The sequence below is a fragment of the Herpailurus yagouaroundi genome, unplaced genomic scaffold, assembly GCF_014898765.1.
Source record: "Herpailurus yagouaroundi ecotype Mexico unplaced genomic scaffold, PumYag 29, whole genome shotgun sequence".
Lineage (NCBI taxonomy): Eukaryota > Metazoa > Chordata > Mammalia > Carnivora > Felidae > Herpailurus > Herpailurus yagouaroundi.
This window is the reverse complement of record NW_024412377.1, coordinates 114,778,926-114,798,775: the sequence shown is the minus strand read 5'-3', so window position 1 is coordinate 114,798,775 and position 19,850 is coordinate 114,778,926. Positions and strand designations below refer to the sequence as shown.

At 38.2% G+C, this 19,850-nt stretch overlaps 1 protein-coding gene across 3 annotated transcripts in view; it reads left to right on the top strand.

Annotated features, from left to right (window-relative positions):
- Nucleotides 1-395: 395 nt before the first annotated feature.
- GPBP1 (GC-rich promoter binding protein 1) overlaps nucleotides 396-19,850 on the top strand; it is a 74,678-nt gene continuing 55,223 nt past the window's right edge. For 2 of the 3 annotated variants that reach the window (XM_040452771.1, XM_040452753.1), the window contains exons 1-2: nucleotides 397-610; nucleotides 1,862-2,833. The gene's annotated coding sequence lies outside the window, so the exon portion shown is untranslated. Of the gene's footprint in view, nucleotides 611-1,861; nucleotides 2,848-19,850 lie in introns of all 3 variants that reach the window. The other variant, XM_040452762.1, reaches the window with a different exon arrangement.

The following is a 19,850-nucleotide window of genomic DNA, read 5'->3' as shown; positions in this document are numbered from 1 at the left end:
GAGGGGCTCCTCTGGGAGCGGCGGGGAATTCCCCCTTCCACCGAACGTTCCCGATTGTTCACCGTCCTCACGTCAGCAGCAGGGGGTAATCCCCGACTCCAGCTGCTCTTGACGTCACTGCGCGGAGCCACCGCCCCCCACGCGCCCCTACCTCCGGGGCTTCCTCGACGCCCCGCCCCCAGACGTAGCCACGCCCCATTCCCCTCCCCCCAGCCGCCCCACGTAGAGGGCGGAGCTTCTTCGGCCGGGGCGTGAGCGGTTGCTTGGGCCAGAAGGTTCTCTGGTGGAGGCGCTCCTCCTGCTGCCCCGCCCAGTAGGTTCGTTCGCAGCGCTTCTTCCACACCCTTTCTCCCTCCTCCTTCTCCTCGCCCCGCCTTTTCCCTCCCTTCTCTTCAACCCGTCTAGTTCCTTCCCCGCCTCGCCACCTTCCACGATCTCGCGAGACTTGACCCAGAACATTGCGGATCGGGTCGGCGCCATTTTGGGACTGAGACTGGTTGTGGGGGAGGGAAAAGCGGCAAAAGGGGATTATTCAAAGTACCGAAAACCTTCTCCCGGGATCGAACGCAGCGGCACCCCCAGGCCAGGGGCATCTCTGGTGTGGCAGAAGGTAACACCGTTTTCCGTGCTCCGTGCTGGAGTCTGGGGGAGAAAGGGGGTGCCCGTGTCGGCGTTGGGGTTTGAGGGGTCGGGAGCGGCGTTGGCGGCGCGAGGTGTGAGGCTGCCCTCGGACGCGGTGTAGGGGGTGGAGGAGAGCAAGGAGGGAGACGGAAAGACGGCGCCGAGAGGCCTCTATATATTTACTGGGTCCCTGTGAGGCGGGGGTGGCGGTTGTGGCGAGGGGGTGGGTGGTTGAGGCTTGGTGGCTGGGGGGATGTTTGGCGGAGGCTCAGAACGGGTCCGACGCCCTCCGTGCTCGGTCTTCCTTCCTCCGGCCTCTCGCACACGCCCGCCTCCTTTGGCACTACTGCTCCTCTTAGCTGAGGGAGTCGAGGCCGAGTTGTGGCCTTCGGTTGTTTTCTTCAGTAGCGCGCCCGCTTTCCGCCTCTCCCGGGTCTTTGGCACTAGGTATGTACTGAGTCCAGTGCTACCATGTCCCCCCGAGTCCTGTGGGGCCTGAGGGGACCTATTCTGTTTTTGGAGAGGACCACTCTTAACGTGATTTACGAGAAGGGTTGGGTACCTACCACCCCCTCAGTGTTGGGAGAAACCTGTTTTCTTAATTCAAGGAAATGGGGACCGACACGTTTCTCCCACAGTTGCCCTCAGAAGCCAGGGAAGTCTCACCCTCAGGCGAGTTTAAGGAATGTTCGTATCCCGTTTCTCACCCACCTACTTTCTACCCTTAATGGGGAAATGTGTCTTTTCTTTTAGACATTCTAATTTGGGGGGCGCGTCTTTCCTTTTACATTCCTTATTCTCTTAAATTGCATTTACTAATGCCCCATGGCACCACACCTGCCTGTTCGTTTTTCTTCGGTAGCGTGAATTGAAAATATGGAAGATCTTTTATAAGATTGTGTGGCAGTTTCATAGTTTTAATTTTTACTCCCAAAGTGTGGGGAAGGTTTGTTTATATAATCCCCCTGTGTTATATCCGCACCCCCTTCCCAGTTGAAATCACTCCTTGTGTTCTGTAACATCATCTCCCACCTTTTCCTCTCTTATTCTAAAGTCTTTTTAATACATTAAAGTGTTTTTGGGCGCTTGCTTGGGCAGAGCCTTTTTTTTAGATCCCAGTAGAATTGGATAGAGGTGAATTTCTCTCTAGAAGTAGGCTTCTTCAAGATGGGGGTTAATTTTTTGCTCAAAATTAAAATTCAGTGTGTAATTTTTTTTTTTTTTTTTGTAACTTTTACAGGTGATTGAATTACCCATTTGTGAAGATCATCTTCTAGGTTTTGTGTTAAAAGGCCCCGGATATTTGAAGTGGCCATTTTGGGATTACAATATCTTTGGATAATTTTGCCCCAGAAGTTTATTAAAAGTGGCAAGAATCATCTCTGAAGTGAATTTATAGTAGTGAACAGTTCTGCAAGCTACTTAAAGAGACCCAGTCATTTCTTCAGTATTTTGGTTCAAACGGATTATATAACTGGTTAAATTATTTCAGCTGGTGGTATTTTTTTTTGCCCCTTCCCCCCACCCCCACCCTTCTCCTGTAGTTGGTGTTCTTCAGCCAAAACTGTAAGATATGTTTGATTTGTGTACTAAGTAGTTTCGGCAGTTTCAAATTACTGTTTAAGTACTGCTGAAGTTTCATGGCATTTTATTTTTACCTTTATTAAAAGTTTTAGGAATTTTTGACCTCAGCTATTTTCATGTCACAATGGGACAGCTTTTCTAAATGAAGACGTTGAAAGAATACAGAGTTTTTTTCCTTTTATCTTTTATTTACGTGGAAATTTAAGATGTTGCAGTTTTCCAGCAGCATGGTAGTATTGAGATAGCTATGTGTCTCTCTTTGTGTTGATGTTTAGGAATGTTCTTCAGATGTGAAATTTTCTTTTTGTTTTTGCTTTTTGGCTCATAAATTGGATATTTCATCTGGAGTGGATAAGTACAACAGTGACAAGTACATGGAATAATAAAGAAGACTTTAAAATCTTAAATCCAAGGAACTTGGCTAATTCTGGAGATAGCCGTATGAAAACTTTAAGACAGAAGTATGGGTAGCTGACTTGAAGTAACTCTATGTCAAATAGTCATAGGTTAAGTATCTTCAAAGAACTTGGATATTATTTCAGAGGATACAAAATAAAAAAACAAACTGGAAAACATAAAGATTACAGAGAAAAACCCAACACCTTCCTGTGCAGTCCTGTTGGAATTTGTAAGTATTAAATGGTGAGCAAATCAAGAGTTCATTTGTAAATTAATGAGTCAAGTTTATCCTATGTTGGAAGACTTTCTGTTTCTTGGAATAATACTGCTTGGCTTAGTTTCCTGGACAGTCTGTAAAGTACTGTTAAGTAAATTGAAATGAAGAAAGAGTTAAGATTTAAGAATATTTTGGATCAAACAGTCCACATTTTACATTTTTGTGCTCCGAAAGTAAAAAAAAAAAAAAAAAAAACCAAAAATCCTTATGATCAGTATTCATCTTAATTTTTATGGATTCATAGATTGTTAAAAAGGCGGGAAAAATGTTTGATGAGTCTTTCCAGCCAGTTTATTTTTTTTTAATTTTTTTTAATCTTTATTTATTTTTGAGAGAGAGAGAGAGGGAGACAGAATCTGAGGCAGGTTCCAGGCTCTGAGCTGTCACCACAGAGCCCGACTTGGGGCTCAAACCAGTGAACCATGAGATCATGACCTGAGCTGAAGTTGGATGCTTAACCAACTGAGCCACCCAGGCACCCCCAGTTTACTTTCTTAGTGTGAGTTTAGACTGCTTTCTAAAGGCAATTTTGTGTTACAGTTTAGTTAGGTAGTTTAAATTATAACATAGGGCTTGGTTTTTAAAGCTAATATTTGATAATAGTTCATAATTCTTTTAAATAACTGATTTCCTTTTCGGAGGTTTATGCTGGCTTATGTTTATAAACAAAGCTTTTTTAAAAAATTGGAAATATTGCTATAATAGAGATCTTCTGACAAATGAGAATTCTGATTTAATAATTGTTATATTTTTCAGAATTGAATAATAGTACTTTGTTACCGTATAATTTCTCAGTCTATTCTAGGCATAGGAGTGTCTTTAAAAATTTATTAAAATACATTTTTTAGATAGTTACTACTAGTGAATATAATAAAACTAGAGTTTATTTCATTTAATTACTTTTCTGAGATAAAAGATTGTAATTTTGAACATTTTGCCAAGATGGCCTTACAACTTGTCAGTACTTCAGTTATTTCAAAACTTTTTTGCTTTGCTCTTGAATCTTTTTATCTCACTTAGAGCAGAAGAGGTAGTAGAGTTCAAAAGAATGGAAGTATCCAAATATAGCACTTATTTTCTGATCTAAAATTGAGATTAGAGTTCATTAATTTTGTTAAAATAGACTGGGTTAGTTGTGTTTTCTCCGTCAGTGCTATGTAGTACTTTTAATTGAGCTTCCACCTTGATTTATGTAAAAAAAGTGGCAAGACCATTCTCCACACCTTTTCACTTCAGATTGCCTGCTATTTTATTCATTTTTCAATTTAATGACTTTTCAAGTAATTTGTCTAAGAACATATATCTTAAATGGGATTAAAAAGTTGAACTGCGGGGCGTCTGGATGGCTCAGTTGGGTAAGTGGCTGAATTTGGCACAGGTTGAGATCTCATAGTTCTGGGGTTCAGGCCCCGCATCGGGCTCTGTGCTGACAGCTCAGAGCCTGGAGCCTGCTTCGGATTCTGTACCTCTCTCTCTGTCTCCTTCTCAAAATTACATAAACATTAAAAAAAAAATGTTGAACTGGAAGGGCACTTGGGATGCTCAGTCGGTTAGCACCTCACTCTTGATTTTGGCTCAGGTCATGATCTTCCGGTTTGTGGGATTGAGCCCCAGTGTGGTTCTTTGCTGACAGCACAGAGCCTGCTTGGGATTCTCTTCTGTCTCTCTGCCCCTCTCCTGCTTGCACGCGGGCTTTCTCTCTTTCAAAATAAAATAAACCTTTAAAAAAAAAAAGTTGAACTGGTAATTATTTTTTTTTCGTGGAAAAGAACAACATTATTTGTGATTATCTTCCTTTGAATTATTCCTATGGATGTTACTTGAAAGCCTTGGTGTCAGGATAAAACTAACGCCAGAGTCAGGGTTTTTAACAATTAACTTTAATCTTTGAATGGTCTGACGTTGGTGAACTTTGCTTACAGCAGTTGTTCAAGGACATATTTACTTACTTGAACGTCTTGATAAATATTTTATTATATTCTTGGCATTGAGTAGATAGCAATACTAATTGGAACAATTGCTGGGCTGCTCCCCCTACCCTCTTTTGAGCCTCTTTTTCTCCCCTATTCTATTGTTTTGTTTTTTTTTTTAAATCTGTGCCTAGGCTATAGACATAAGAAATAATGTAGTAATACTTATAGATGATGATAGTGTCACATATTCTGTATAATAAACATATTTACCTAGTATACCTTAACCTTAGAATAATTCTGTGAAGAAAGTGCTGTTACAGTGGTATAGATAAGAAAATTAAGATTTAGAAAGATTGAAACTTGGAGAAAGTTACTTGGTTAGGACCAAAGTTACGTAGGAGTCTGGGCCAAATCTCTCAGGTCTGACTGGAGGGCTCCACACTTTCAGTCACCGTGCTACACTATAAATGCTAATTTGAGCATTATCCATGATATTTTTGTTTCTTCTCTTATACTGCTTCTCTTTGGTTAATATTGACTACTAGTGGCATTTGGAATTAAGCTAAAAGGTAGAAGAGAAAATATTGTTCGTATTGCTGTTTGTTAGTAACTGGTAAAATTTTGGTTAGTCAAAAATTAAAATGTGGTTTCAGGTTTTGTTCATGTCTTACACACCCATAGCCTCTTTGTACAGGTATGAAGCTAAATTCATTTTAGCTTTGTTGTACTTTTTCTTTGGTTTTGAACTGAGATTAGTCCATGAATTTTTGTGTTTAAAGTTCCTGACGCTTGAGAATTGATGAAGGGAAGAATAGTAGGGAAATAAAATGAATGGAAAATAATAGGGGAAGAACAAGAGTGAGCAGAAGAAAGAAAAAAATGAAATTTAGAGAGTTACAGAGGAATAAAGATGGGAACCTCTAGTCTGAAAGTGAAATTAGCAATTGAGGATAGAACCTAAACTCTAGGCCAGGGGCCCCTGGGTGGCTTAGTTGGTTGAGGGTCCCACTCTTAATTTCTCCTCAGGTTATGATCCCAGGGTGGGTCATGGGATTGAGCCCTGTGTTGGGCTCAGTGCTGAGTGTTGGAGTGGGCTTGGGATTCTCTCTCTGTTCCCTTCTGCCGCTCTCCCTCACGCTCTCTTTAAAAGAAAAAACAAAACCAGGAACATAAACCCAAGCAGGATCATCTAATTGTCTTTGACCTAACCACCTTTTCTGTTTAATTTTTTACAAAAACGTTAAGGTAACCATTTAGATCCAGGTAAGGGTAGTGATGTAGAAAAAGAGAAATGGCTGGGAGTTAAAAGAGATTTTGGGTTTAGGGATTGGAAAATTTAGAAAAGAGCCTATGTGACCTTGTATATTTACCTAATCTCTTTGGTGTTAGTGTTTTCATAAAACTGATGACAATAATATATGAAGGCTTTTTCTTAATGGAGAAGCATAATCTATAAAGTTTTATTCTAATTCCAGTATTTTAAGATTCTGAGTGTTACATGTCAAATCAGTATTTGTCATAGTCTGAAGTTATTTCTTCTTTCAAGTTTATTTATTTTGAGAGAGGGAGAGAGTGCCAGCAGGGGAGGGCCAAGAGAGAGCAGAGAGAATCCCAAGCCAGTTGCATACGTAGAGGGTCTCTCTCTATCCTACAACCCAGGAGCTGAGCTGACATCAAGAGTTGGGTGCTTAACCCACTGAGCCACTCAGGTGCCCCTGCAGTTTCATTTATTATCCTAGCTTGGCCTTTGAATAAGAAGGTAACCGTAGTATCTCATCTCTTTGCCTTTTAGTTCCATTTTCTTTTTTCCCGTAGTCTCTCCGTGGCCAGAAAAGTCTACCTAAAGTAGGGCTCTTTGTTTTGTTATCTCACTAGCCTTTAAGGTGATGGATTTGATATATTTAGGAAGAGCAGGTTGGAAAGAGATTTGTTCACTGTCCCCTTCTCCCCTTTTATAAATGTTTTATATATCAGGATTTCCTAAAAATTTTTTTGGGTGGGGGGGGCAGCTACATAAGTGGGTGTGGGAGACTGTGGTTTAGAACTGTCTAAAATTGATTATTTTGGGGGTGCTTAAATATTTTTTCTCAGGAGCGGGTCCGTTGCTTTGAGCAGGACTCTCATTAGAAATGGAATGTTAGAATTACTGATAAACCTTTTGTGGTTTTATTTTCAGTTTTACCTGCTTGCTTTTCTCCTTTTTGTTAGCTGCTACACCCAGCAGAATAGTTAGAGGCTTTTGCTCTATGTCTTTTCAAGTAATTGCTAGTTTCTGCATCTTTTTATACAAGGTATCCCATTCTTTTTCTTGTTCTTGAGTCATCTTTGTGTTCACAGCTTTGGTGAGTGTAGTGTTTTGGTGTTTTATTTTCTGCCCTTTAATTCAGTTTACAGATTATATTTTTTGAAACCGTATTTAAAAGTGTTTTTCAGGGGCGCCTGGGTGGCTCGGTTGGTTAAGCGTCTGACTTCGGCTCAGGGTCCGTGAGTTCGAGCCCCGCGTCGGGCTCTGTGCTGACCTCTCAGAGCCTGGAGCCTGTTTCAGATTCTGTGTCTCCCTCTCTCTCTGCCCCTCCCCTGTTCACGCTCTGTCTCTCTCTGTCTCAAAAATAAATAAACGTTAAAAAAAAAATTAAAAAAAAAGTTTTTTTCAGGCTTATTTTTTAGCAAGAAAGTTTTAAAATTGTAGTTAAATACATTGTGTTTCTTTTGAAACTCAGAACTTGCAAATACCCTTTAAGAAATTCTTAAACTGAAAATTGCCAGAAAGTTATCTATACATATACATATTAGTAAAAGAAATTAGTTGGTTTTTCAGTGAATGTAAATATTTTAACGAAGGAGCTTTAAAAAAAATTGTTACTATCTCACATGATTTCTGTGGGTGAGAAATTTGGCAACAGTTGAGCTGAGTGATTCTGACTCCCTCTAGGTCCGAATCTAAAATCTACATCAATATGGTAACCAGGGCTGCAGTTATTTGAAGGCTTGACTGGGGCTCAATGATCTTTTTCCAAGATGGTGTACTCATTGGCCTGGCAGGTTGATGCTGGCTCTTACCTGGAGGACTCAGTTCCTTACCGTACATGGATCTCCATGGAGCTCTTTTGAGTGTCTTCTACGGTTTCTTTTTTTCTTTTTTCTTTTTCTTTTTTTTTTTTTTAAAGTAATCTCTAGGGGTGCCTGGGTGGCTCAGTCGGTTGGACATCCAACTTCGGCTCAGGTCATGATCTCGCGGTCCGTGAGTTCGAGCCCCGTGTCGGGCTCTGTGCTGACAGCTCAGAGCCTGCAGCCTGTTTCACATTCTTTGTCTCTCTATGATCTTCCCCCACTCATGCTCTGTCTCAAAAATGAATAAACGTTAAAAAAAAATTAAAAAAAATAATAATCTCTACACTCAACTTGGGGCTCGAACTCACAACCCCAAGATCAGAAGTCCAGTGTTCCACCAGCTGAGCCAGCCAAGTGCCCTTCCTCCTTAAGTTTCTTTAAATGTGGCAGCTGCAGTTTGTAGAGCAAGTCCTCTGAGAAGAGAGATAGGTAGAAAGCACAGTACCTTTTAGGACCCATTCCAGAAGTCACTTCTGCCACAGTCTTTTCGTTAAAAGCAAGTTATTAAGTCTAGCCCTCAATCAAGGGAGGGTAGTTTAGGCTTCATCTTTTTTCAAAAGAATTTCTGGGCATACTTAAAAACCACAATAGGAGGTAATATTTCACAACCACTAGTTGTTGGCTTAATTGGAATTAGGCAAAGTCGGAGCTAAAGTCTTAGCTAAGTATAGGTAGGTTGGGCTATTATAAGTTTAGAGAAAATATATTCTAAATTTAGGAGACTTAAATCTTTCTACTTTTTAGCCATGATATGATTTGGAAGTAAGGGTTTTTTTCCCCCTGCCTTCATACTAATCTTCCAGTCATGAGGGATAACTTTTTTTTTTTTTTAATCCTGGCCAAAAACACATAAGGTTTACCAATTTAGCCATTTTTGAGTGTATAAGTGGCATTGAGTACCTTCACATTGTTGTGGATTCTTCATCTCCAGAACTTTTTTCATCTTCCCAAACTGATATTCTTTGTACCCATTAAACATTAACTTTGCATTTTTCCCTGTCTGTAGCCCCTGGCAATCACCATTCTACTTTGCATTTCTATGAATTAGGCTACACTAGGGACTTAGTGTAAGTGGAATTGTGCATATTTGTTGTTTTGTCATTGCTTTATTGTACTTTGTGTAATGTCTTCGAGGTTCATCCATGTTGTAGCATGTGGTAGAATCAATTTCCTTCCTTTTTAAGATGAAAGAATAATCCATTGTATGTATGTATCAAATTTTGTTTACCCATCAGCTGTAAATCGACACTTTAGTTGTTTCTGCCTTTCTGAAATCATGAATAATGCTGCTGTGAAAGAGAGTGTACAAATAATTGTTTGAATCCCTATTTTTTTTTTTTAAATCTTTGACTTTAATCCTTTTGGATACATACCCAGAAGTGGAATTGCTGGTTCGTATGGTAATTATAGTTTTAATTCTTTGAGGAGCCCCCATAGTGTTTTCCATAGTGATTGCACCATTTTTTATTCCTACCAGCCTTGCACATGGGTTCCAGTTTATCCATATTCTTTGCAACATTTGTTGTTTTCTGTGTTTTTGATAATAGCCATCTTAGTGGTTGTGATGTATCTGTGGTTTTGATGTGCATTTCCCTAATAATTACTGATGTCTTCTCATTTGCTTATTGGCCGTTTTTTTTTTTTTTAATGTTTATTTATTTTTGAGACAGAGAGAGACAGATCATGAATGGGGGAGGGTCAGAGAGAGGGAGACACAGAATCTGAAACAGGCTCCAGGCTCTGAGCTGTCAGCACAGAGCCCGATGCGGGGCTCGAACTCACAGGACCGTGAGATAATGACCTGAGCCGAAGTCGGCCGCTTAACCGACTGAGCCACCCAGGCGCCCCACTTAAATTGGCCGTGTTTTAAAAAGTTTATTTATTTTGAGAGAGAGCATGTGTGTGGGGAGGGACAGAGAGTTGGACAGTCCCAAAGAGGCTCCATGGTGGTAGTGTGTAGCCAGAGGCAGGGCTCAATTCTCACAAACTGTGAGATCATGACCTGTGCTGAAACCAAGATTGGATGCTTAACCCATTGAGCCACCCAGGCGCCCTTGCTTATTGGCCGTTTTATATCTTCTTTGAAGAAATGTGTATTCAAGTCCTTCACCCGTTTTCAAATTTGAATTGTTGGAGTTCGCCATATATTCTGGATATCCACACCGGTCATGATGACTAGATTTTGATAGCTATTATTTATCAGTGCTTACCATGTTCCAGGCAGTGTTCTAAGCCTTGGAAGTGAATTAACTGTAATCCTCATGGATGGTGTGTGTGGGAAGGTCCTATTTTCATTTTACAAATGAGAAAATGAAAGCACAGAGATAGAAGTCACAAGGTCACATAGCCAGTAAGTGATATTTCTTAACCTACACATTCTGTGTATCCAGAGCTGAGACTTCCAACTATGAGAGCTTATAGTTTAAGTTTTTAAGGTGTTAATAATGAGCAAAGTAAAAATACTACTGTTTCAGGACTGGGAGGATACTTTATCATAAGCCAGATACTTTATCGTAAGCCAGTGACTAAATTTTATTTTCCTTAATGAGATACAGTTGTGACTTGTTTATAATCTACCTTTCACATGGGTATATTCTTTACTCTCATTCGGGAGTATTTTACTTTTGGATCACCTCGTAACTAGTGTTCACAGTATTTTAGATTAGAAAGTGCTTTTCCCAGTTATAATGTGAAATAACTGCTCTTTCCATTCTGAGGTTAATTTACCCAAGGTTGTCATTAAGTGACAGCCAGAATTTCAGTTTCGTTTATCTATATTTCCTTAGGGTTCTAAGTAGATCTTATTCTAGATAAGTGCTGTCCAATAGAACTTTGTGAAATGAGGGAAGCAGTCTATGTCTTTGCTGTTAGTTAGGATAATCTCTAGACCTAGGTCATTATTTGAGGTGTGGCTAGTGCAGATGAGGAACTGAATTTTGAGTTTTATTTAATTTTAATGTACATTTAAACAATCGCATGTGGCTGTTAGCTGCCATGTTAGCGCAGTTCTAGAGCCAGCGGTGTAGGATCCAGTAAGATCCGTGTATCTTTTTTTTTTATGTTTATTTTTGAGAGAGAGAGAACACAAGTGCTTGTGCCCATGAGTGGGGGAGGGGCAAAGAGAGGGAGACAGGATCTGAAGTGGGCTCCATGCTGACAGCAGAGAGCCTGATGTGGGGCCCAAACTCATGAACTGTGAGATGTTGATGTGAGCAGAAATCAGGAGTCAGACAGTTAACCGATTGAGCCACCCGGGTGCCCCAGATCCATGTATGTTGTATAACAAGTACTTATCAAAGTTCCCTTTACTATCCTGAAATAAAATTTTATTCATATAATAAGATCATATTAATACACACCTGAAGAAAGACGTTTATAATAATAAATTTTAATATGTAGTAGTACAGATGTGAGAATTCTAGAAGACAAATGTTTCCAAAACATTCTCACAAATTTCCAAACACTATTTGCCCTTCTTAAAAGAAACAAAGTGACTAGTGTTTTTTTTTAGTAATTTTTTTTTAATTTACTTATTTATTTTGAGAGAGAGCGTGTGTGCACATGAGAGAGTGGGGAAGGGGCAGAGAGATAGGGAAAGAGACTCCCAAGCAAGCAGTCTCTATACTACCGGTGCAGATCTCTAAACAGGGCTTGATCTCACAGACCCTTAATGGTCTGAGCCACCCAGGTGCCCTAGGATTAGTGTTTTCTTAAGTACTTCTGTCTTTTTAGGAAGAAAAGTATGTCGGGTAGATTAATAATACAGTGATTAAGGTACGTTTCATTTATTTTTCTAATATTTACTGCCATTTTAGTTGAGTAGGCAGTTAGCTAACATTAAATCTGTCTTATGGTGTAGTGGCATGGTATGTGTAGATATGATCAAAAGAAAAGTAATTATCAGCTTTCCTCTCATAAATTGAAGGTAAAAATCAGTATCCAATTTGGATTGGTGGCCTTGGTTGTTGATGTAGAGGGGAAATTGTGAGATTAATTTATAATTCCTCAGAGCAAAGAATATAAATATAGGGTCAAAGTAGTATAGGGGAAGCACTATTAATAAAAATTAACATTTTAATAGTTTGTCTTTACAAAAGTGTGTGTGCCTGTTAGTTTTTTTTAATGGAAGTGTGAATGCATTTTTAAACTAGGTGTTTTGAAGTGTAGTTTACATACAACAAATTCACTCTTTAAGCTTACAGTTTGAAGATATTTTTTTATTTTTTAATTTTTTTTTCAACGTTTATTTATTTTTGGGACAGAGAGAGACAGAGCATGAACGGGCGAGGGGCAGAGAGAGAGGGAGACACAGAATTGGAACAGGCTCCAGGCTCTGAGCCATCAGCCCAGAGCCCGACGTGGGGCTCGAACTCACGGACTGTGAGATCGTGACCTGGTTGAAGTCGGACGCTTAACTGACTGCGCCACCCAGGCGCCCCTGAAGATATTTTTTCAAATCAGTTGTGTAATCTTACCACGTGAGAACGTAGAGCATTTACATCACCTCAGTTACTTTATTGTCCTTTATGGACAGTCCTCTTCCCTCACCTCTGTTCTGTGGAAACCACCAATCTGTTTTTCTTGTCTTTTGTGTATTCTGGAATGTCATATAAAGGAATCAGACATTGTGTATACTTTTGTTTCTAGCTTTTTTCATGCATGTTATTGCATATATTATAATTCATTTTTTTTTTTTATTGCTAAGTGGTATTGTGTACACCACAAATGTTTATTCATTCTCTGGTTACTAGGCATTTGGGTTGTTTCCCATATTTGGCTTTTGTGAATAAAGTTTATGTGAACATTTGCATACCAGTTTTGTTTTGTTTTGTGGAGAATTATTTTCATTTCTCTTGGGAAAATTACCTAGCACTGTGATTGCAGGGTCATATGAATTTGTGTATTTAACTCTGCTGAAAACCTACCAAAGTGTTTTACAGACACTAAACCGTTTGCATTTGTACCAGCAGTATGGTGCATAGTTCTGCATTCTTGCCAGTATTTGATGTCAGTCTTTTAATTTTATCCATGGAGTTGGTGCATTGTTTGAATTAGCATTGTGGGTTTTTTTTTTTTAAGTTTATTTATTTTGAGAGAGGACAAGTGTGAGCTGGCGAGGGGCAGAGAGTGAGAGGGAGCAGGTTCTGTGCTGACAGCACTCAAGATTTCATCTCACGAACCATGAAATCGATGTCAGCGGAAATCGAGTTGGATACTCAACTGACTGAGCCACGTAGATGCCCCTTGCATTGTGGTTTTAATTTGTATTTCCCTAATAATGATGCTGAACATCTTTTTATGTTTTTGGTGGTGTCTGTTCAGATCTTTTGCCTGTTTAGAAAAGGTGAGATTGTCTTGTTGAATTGTAAGAATCATTTATATATTTTTGGATACAAGTGTGTGCAATACATGTTTTGCACATAATTTCTCCTAGTCTCCTAGAAATCTTTCTTTAATCCATAATTACAGGATTTTGTCTTGCTTTCTTCTAGAAGTTTTGTAGGTTAGCTTGTAACTTTTTTTTTTTTTTTTTTTTTGCATGTGGTGTGAGCAGTGGGTTGAGGTTCTGTTCTTTTTTTTTTTTTTTTTTAAATACTGTAGATGTCCAATTGCCTCCCAAAAAAGCAAAACCTTTTTTTGTTTGTTTTGTTTGGTCTTTTTCCAGTACCATTTATTGAGAAGATTTTGTTTCCCATTGAATCAGTTTGAAATACCTCTTAAAACTGCTGATTTATTTATCATTGCCGTATATGTTGTCAGTAGTTGATAAATACAGATGCTAGCATAGATCTTTTCTGCCTTATTTTTAAAATCCGGATATCTCTTGCTTTCAAAAATCTTTTATAGGAAATGTGGACTTAAAAGGAGAAATTGTTTTTATGGGCATGTGAGTAAGACCTGTTGCAAAATAATGCCATCTTGAATTGATAGAGCAATCTTCTTTTGAGTGGCTTGAAATGTTAGATATTATCTAATTTATACTTGAACATAAGTGAAAATATTTCTTCATTGGAAGTGAAAGGAGGGAACAAACTATCAACTTACTGTAAAACACTGACTCACCAGTGGTTCTGGGATTCTTGAGTGCTAGTCTGCTAGAGATGTTCATTGCCTTAGCAGATGTTTTAGTGCCTACTGTGTGCCTGCTCTTTCATGTACTGAACATTTATTTTACTTTTATTATTATTTTTACAATTTACTAAATTTATTTTAAAAGGATATGATAGAGGCACTGGAGTGGCTCAGTTTATTTTTTTAAGTTTATTTTGAGAGAGAGAGAGAGTGAGCACAGTGGGCTGGGAGAGAGAGAATCCCAAGCAGGCTCTGCACGGTCAGCACAGATCCTGATGAGGGGCTTGAACTCAGGAACCATGATACCATGACCTGAGCTGAAATCAAGAGTTGGGACACTTAACCAACTGAGCCACCCAGGCACTTCTGTACTGAATATTTAGTAGCAAGGCAAAAATGTACTATTTCTGAACTCATCTAGTCAGTCTGCTCTGAAGTTCTGTGAATGAAGAGTAAATAGAGTCCTTAAATTGGAATTGTGGTTTCTTTGCTTCTGGTAAATAATAGCTATTTAATGATGACCAGGGTAGCCTTTGTAAGCCTCTTACTTTTGGTCTGATAAAACTGTTTTTTTTTTCCTGCCTCACAAGATTATCTTTACAATCCAGTGAAATAATGAGTGCTGAACGCTTTGAAATTGTAAAATGATGCAGACGTTATTAGCAGTATTGTTCTGGCTTCATCACATAGATAGTCGTGATTGAGGAGCATTATGATCAACTAGGAGAGAGAGAGCTTGTAGATTGGGAGCATAGGTAAATGTAAATTGAAAGGACAGAACTAAGCAGAAACCAGGTATATTTAGATTGTATTTTAGAATGTTTAAAATTGATGAAAATATAATGCATTGCCTTCTTTTGAAGCAATATTTGTGTAATCTGGGTTATGGTACCATAGTTTATGGTACACAAATGATCTCACGTTAAATCTGCAGTCCATCTCTCTTCCCCATATTATATATACTCTTGTATTTTTTAACTGTCTTCTTGACCTCTCCATTTAGTTTACAAATTTAATATATCCAAAACTGCACTCTTTGGAGTCTTAACTTAGCTCTATTCTTTCTCCATTCTTTCCTAGCTCAATAGATGGCTACACGGTCCATCTACTCAAGCTAAAAAAAATGTGGCAATCACCTTTGGTTTCTTTTTTCCCATCTAATTAGCTAGCAAATCTATTTGAAATATGTCCATTTTTATTCCACTGCCACTGGACTTGTCCAAGCCACCATCTTCTCTAACCAGAACTACTGCTATAGCCTTGTAACTTTGTTCCTCTGCCATTTTTATACACTTGTAGTTTATTATTCACAGAGCCCACTGTACATACACATAATATGTAGACTCTAGGCTGTAAGCATTTATGCATTGTTTGTCCCTTCCATTTCTTTGCAAGCTTCCTTAAGGTCTGATACCATTGGCCTTTGGCCCTCTTTCTCTTTGAACACAGGAGGCATTTTCCTTCCTGTCTTAGGGCCTTTATGATTACACGTTCTTCTGTTTTCCCCTTGTTAGCTCATTTTTAGTGTATATGTTATATTCTAAGTGACCCTAACCATTCTGTGTGAAATTGGCAATCCCCCTTCCTAATCCTTTGGTTTCTCTTATCTGTTTATCCTATTTATTTCATTCAAAGCCCAGTCTCTGTCTTGTTTACTTTCACCCATATTTATCACTTAACTATTCTGAGGGCAGGGACCTTGTCTCATTTATTTGTTATATTCTTAGTGCAGTTACTTGGCAGAGTAAAAGAATTAACAATTTAGGTAATTTAGGTTAACTTATTTTTTTCCCCACCTTTGAGTATGTGCACTTGGTATTTTTATTATAGCACTGCTGTTTAACTGTTGGGGGACTAGGAGAAATTTGTTATGGATTATTTATAGCCCAGTTGATTTGTTGTCAGATCATTTAGAAGCTTTTTTTTCTGCCTAGACTTAAATAATTTGTTTTATGAGCTTTTAGTCTGTTTGCTAGATTTAAGACTGGCTTTGAATTTGCTATTAGCTTATTGTAGGAACTGCCTTTTAAGGACTTACACGTTATGACCCTTGCCTTTAAAAATGTTCCTTAGTTAGAACTGTTGAGTTGGAGGGATTAAAAGGTAGTAAAATTGTTCTCTCCAGTTTAAAAAGATAAAATACACTTTAAATTTCAAGGAGTAACTTTGAAATAAGTGAGTGAACAGAATTTTTGGCTCCTCATTTTCAGAAATGAGAAAGGCCCCGACAGTTCCTTTATATTAACTAATGTCTTGTTTTGAGAAGGAGACATAATCTTTTTATGTTTCCTCCTCCATGATACAAAAGGAGCTGTGTGCCCATAGAGTTCAATTATTTTTGGTATTAAAAATTTTCTCAGTGTGTTCTTGCTTTGGTTCTTTCTAAGAGCATGTTAAAGGTTGCTTACAAGGGGCTATACTTACCAAAGCTCTAGAAGGATGCTAAACTTGAGGCTGTTACAGTGGGTGATGAAATAATTGTTTCAAGGAACAGTAGCTAGGTTGAAAACTGCTTGAAAAATGCATTCACCTGATAATCATGATGTTTTAAGGACTTTTCGTTGTAACTTAGTTGCCTCAGTTTTTCCATTTAAGACAGACAACTGGTAGTTTTCAGATTTTTCACATGAATTACTCTTTGGTCTTGTTCATTAAAATGAATCCTTGTTATAAGAACATTGTAGAAATGGGGACAAGTGAGTGAAAATGTTTTCAAGTTAGTCCTTTAAAGTAGGACTTTGAAGGCAATTTGATGAAAGGAGCTTAGGTTGGAGACAAAATTGGCTTAGGTTAGTGGAAAGCAAGTTAGGACTGCAGTGGTAGCTTAAACTATTGCTCTTCTACGTGTTTGGGAGATTACGATTGTATTTTTATGGTTGTAGTTGTACCTCAAGGCAGTGCCTGACAGGTGAGACTAAAACTAACACACAGAATTTAGGGAATTACTAATACAGCTCTTACTAAGATTAATATTTTGTATAAGGTAAGATCTGTACTTAATGTATTCTCAGTTACAGTATGTAAATAAGTAAATATGTAAATATGAATTTCAGGGGCACATGGGTGGCTTGGTATGTTAAGCATCTGACTTGGGCTCAGGTCATGATGATCTCAGTGTTCATGAGATCAAGGCCTGTGTCAGGCTCTGTGCTGACAGTCCAGAGCCTGCTTGGGATTCTCTCTCTCCCTCTCTCTTCCTTCCCTGTGCTTGCTTTATCAAAATAAATTAATAAACATTTTTTTAAAAAGGTTTAAAAAATAATTTCACTTATCACTGATTGGTGGGACCTTGGAAAGTTTTTTTTTTTTTTTTTTTCATTGTAAAGCTTATTTATTTTGAGAGAGAAGACAAGCAGGTGAGGGGCAGAGAGATGTATAGACAGAATCCCATCCAGGCTCTGTGCCATCAGCATAGAGCCTGATGTGGGGCTTGAATTCATGAACCATGAGATCATGACATGAGCAGGGATCGAGTCGGACACTTAACTGACTGAGCCACCCGTGTGCCCCAGACCTTGGGAACTTTATTTACTTATTTTTGACCTTGGGAACTTTAAAATGGGTTTCACATCTATACAAAAACCTATTTATCTTTTTTTGAAGAAAATATTTTATCAGTATCCTCAGGGTGTACTGAGCACTAAATGAGGTACTTGTAAAGTCCTATGCAAATTGCCTAGTTAATAGTGTGTGTGTGTATATGTGTGTATATATTATGTATATTATATATATGTATTATAAATATATAATATGTATATTATGTATTTTTAGCTATTGTCTTTATAATCAATAAATCAAGGTACTTGAGTTTCCAAATCTTTGATTTCATGTGAAGGATGCGATCTCTGAACTCTTTGTGAAATGACTAGCTCATAGTGTTAGGTTCATTTTATAAATTCATTGGTTGAAACTTGTTTGCTGCTTTTCAGCCTTATTTGGCTTGAGAAAAAGGTAATGTTAGTTTGAGGATTCAAGAAATGATAAAGTTAAGTCAGAGTAAACAGAATTTAAAATTATTTTGAACATATGCACCCATTACAAATTACAAAAAGTACAAAGATTTTTAGAGATCACCCCCTCATGCCTATTTCCCAGCACTTGTTCTTATCTGAAGAAACCACTGTTTTATGTACTTCTCTGGAGAGCTGTAATGTGTGTAAGCGCTTTATATTATTTTTAACGTAAGTAGTAGTAGCATGAGGTTCACCTTGCTCTACAGCCTATTTTTTTTTCTTGAGGAAATATTTTGGATAGTTATTTCATAATAATGTATGTAAAGCTATAGCTATTCCATTCTTTTTATATTGATGGCTTAATGTCTGTTTAACCAGATCTTTTCATGTGCATTGTTTCTTTTTTTTTTTTTTCTATTAGAAATAATGGTAGTACCCTTGTAAATGTGGGATACATTCTTTTTTATTTTTTAAGTTTATTTACTCACAGGAGCGAGAGTGAGCAGGGGAGGGACAGAAAGAGGAGACAGAGAAGAATCCCAAGCAGGCTCCATACTGTTAGTGCAGACCCCAGCACAACCCTGAGCTGAAGTTGGTTGCTTAACCGACTGAGCCACCCAGGCGCCTCTGTAATACTCTAGATTTCTTGTGAAGTTTTTTAATGTTTTCTTATATTTGAACGTCTAATCTATAATTTTAAGTAGAGTTCGATAACTGAAAATACTGGGCATTGTTTCATGGTCCAAACTGTAAAATAACAAACTAGAATATTTTTCTTTAGTGTGGCCATGGTCCTTAGGCAAGTTTTTTTTTTTTCTTGATGTTTATTGCAGCATTTACCATCCTTTCTTGATGATCATCACTTTACTTATTTAGTTACTTTATTTATTTATTTATTTTAATGTTTGTGTATTTTTGAGAGAGGGACAAAGCATGAGTAGGGGGAGAGGCAGAGAGATGGAGACACAGACTCTGAAGCAGGCTCCAGGCTCTGGGATGTCAGCACAGAGCTCGACGCCTGGCCCAAACCCACAAACCGAGAGATCATGACTAGAGCTGAAGTCAGACACTTACCGACTTGAGCTGTCCAGGTGCCCCTATGATAATTACTTTAAATGTTGATTTAAAAACATTTGTAGGCTCTGTTTAAGACCTATGGAATCAATCTATTGGGGGAGGGGTCTCTTTCACTTCGTATTAGGGAAGTCTGGAAATCACTTAGCACTTAGTATGTGCCTACTTAAATATTAATAAGAATTTTACAACATTGAAAACAATTTCAGTGGAACAGGATGTCCTAGTATTCTCAAAAATTGGAAATGTGACTCACAACTATAGAATAAATGTCACAGACTGATCATTTTTTAAGAATGATTTTCCTTTTATAACCTGATACATGAAGGTTATTGGCCATTTATTGTAGTATAATCCTTTGGAGATGGCATTTCACATTCAGACAGGCTCTGCTTCTTTGGGTTATGCATCTTTGGCTAGAATATTACAAAGTAAAGTAGTGCTTTCTTGTGCTCATTGCATTCTATCATTTGGCACACTATTTCAGTTTGTTCTGTGACTGATGATGTTCACTTTGATCTGTTGATTAAGGATTTCCCAGGCTATTTTCTTGGCTGTTTGACTGCAGAGCTGTAGTAAGTAGTTTGTTTTTGTTTTGGAGGATGGGAGGTACTTAGAAATTGTGTAAATAACCTCTTCTTCCTTTAATTTTTCATTGTATGCCTTTATATCCAGATTCATGGTGTTTTATTCAAGGGGTTGTTAACCATTTTATTTTATTTTTTTATAAATAATGCATCAATTTTATTTCAGCCCTCACCTTTTTTTTTTTTTTACATTTTTAATGTTTATTCTTGACACACACACACACACACACACACACACACACACACACACACACACACA